The sequence below is a fragment of the Etheostoma spectabile genome, unplaced genomic scaffold (assembly GCF_008692095.1).
Source record: "Etheostoma spectabile isolate EspeVRDwgs_2016 unplaced genomic scaffold, UIUC_Espe_1.0 scaffold00018946, whole genome shotgun sequence".
NCBI lineage: Eukaryota > Metazoa > Chordata > Actinopteri > Perciformes > Percidae > Etheostoma > Etheostoma spectabile.
Genome location: NW_022604580.1, coordinates 352,581 through 354,854, shown reverse-complemented (window position 1 = coordinate 354,854; position 2,274 = coordinate 352,581).

Here is a 2,274-nt window from a genome sequence, read left to right as displayed (position 1 = left end):
GAACTGGGGTGATGGAGGGTGTTTACCCCAGCCTGGAGGTCATAACCCAGGCTTAGAGCCACCTACTGCGCCTTGGGAGGAGTGTGAGGGTGCTGGGGCATGTTAACCCAGCCTTAGTGTGTGTAACTCTGACAAAGAGCTGAGGCCTGTTGGCCTGGAGGTCATCAGCCAGACTTAAAGCCACTCACAGTGCCTTAGGAGGGATCATGAGGTGCTGGAGGGTGTTAATCCAGCCTCAGTGCATGTAACTGGTACTTAGAGTGGAGGCCTGTATTCCTGGAGATCATAGGCAAGACTGACAGCCACTACTGGGCCTTGGGAGGGAGCATGGCGGTTGCTGGAGGGTGTTAACCAGCCTGGAGATCATCAGCCAGATTTAGAGGCACTTACTGGGCTTGGGAGGGAGTGTGAGGGGGCTGGGGCATGTTAACCCAGCCTCAGTGCATCATTTGGGGCTTAGATAGAAGGCCTTTATCCTTGGATGTCAAAAGCCGGCCTCAAAGCTACTCTTTGGGCCTCTGGAGGGAGTGTGAGGGTTGGGGGGCATGTTACCCCGCCTAAGTGCATTGTTTTGGGGCATAGAGTGAAGGTCTTTTGCCCGGAGGTCAAAGGCCGGCCTCACAGCCACTCACCGGGCCTTCGGAGTGAGTGTGAGGGTGCAGAAGCATGTTAACCATCCTCAGTGCATGTAACTGGGACTTATAGTGATGTTAACCCAGCTAAGTGCATGTAACTGGGTGTTATAGTGGAGGTCTGTGGCCCTGGAGGTCATCAGCCAGACTTTGAGCCACTTACGGGCCTTGGGAGTAAGTGTGATGGTGCTGGAGCATGTTAAACCAGCCTCAGTGTATGTAACTGGAACTTACAGTGGAGGCCTGTAGCCCTGGAGGTCATCAGCAAGACAGAGCTACTTAATGGGCCTTGGGAGGGAGTGTGAATGTGCTGGGTCATGTTAACCCAGCCTCAGTCCATCGTTTCTGGCTTAGAGGGCCATGTAGCCCTGGAGGTCAAAGGCCATCCTCACAGCAACTCACTGGTCATTGGGAGGGAGTGTGAGTCTTGTGGGGGATGTTAACCACCCTCAGTGCATCGTTTTGGGTTTAGATTGGAGGCCTGTAGCCCTGGAGGTAATCGGCCAGACTTAGAGCCACTTACTGGGCCTTGGGAGTGCGTGTGAGGGTGCTGGATCATGTTAACCCAGCCTCAGTGCACGTAACTTGACTTATAATGGAGGCCTGTAGCCCTGGAGGTCATCAGCCAGAATTAAAGCCAATTACTGGGCCTTGGGAGGGATATGGGGGTGCTGCATGGTGTTAACCCAGCCTGGAGGTCAACAGCCAGACTTAGAGCCACTTACTTGGCCTTATGAAGGAGTTGACGGTGCTGGGGCATGTTAAACCAGCTTCAGTGCATCATTTTGGGGCTTAGAGTGGAGGCCTATAGCCCTGGAAGGTCATCAGAAGACTTACAGCAACCCTTACTGGGCCTGGGAGGGAGTTTGAGGGGCTGGGGGCATGTTAAACCCAGCCTCACTGCATGTAACTGGGACTTAGAGCTGAGGCCTGTAGTCCTGGAGGTCATCAGCCAGACTTAGAGCACTTACTGGGCCTTGGAGGGATTATGTGGGTGCTGCATGGTGTTAACCCAGCCTGGAGGTCATCAGCCAGACTTAGAGCCACTCACGCCTTGGAAGGGAGTCTGAGGTTGCTGGGTCATGTTAACCAGCCTCAGTGCCTCATTCTGGGGCTTAGATTGGAGGCCTGTAGCAGGGAGTTCAAATGCCAGCCTCACAGCCACTCACTGGGCCCAGTGTGAGGGTGCTGGAGCATGTTAACCCAGCCTCAGTGCATTTAACTGGGATTTAGAGTGGAAGCTTTTATCTCTGGAGGTTAAAGGCCAGACTGACAGACACTTACTGGACCTTGGGAGGGAGCATGGGGGTGGAGGATGTTAACCCCGCCTGGAGGTCATCAGCCACACTTAGAGCCACTTAATTGGCCTTGGGAGGGAGTGTGAGGGTGCTGGGGCATGTTAACCCAGCCTTAGTGCATGTAACTCGGACAAAGAGCTGAGGCCGTAGTCTGGAAGTCATCGCAAGACTTAGAGCCACTTACTGGGCCTTGAGATGGAGCATGATAGTGCTGGAGCACGTTAACCCGCTTTCAAAGCTACGTACCAGGACGTCGGAGGGTGCATGGGGTTGTTGGAGGATGTTATCCCAGCCTGGACGTCATTAGCTAGACTTAGAGCCACCTACTGAGCCTTGGGAGGGAG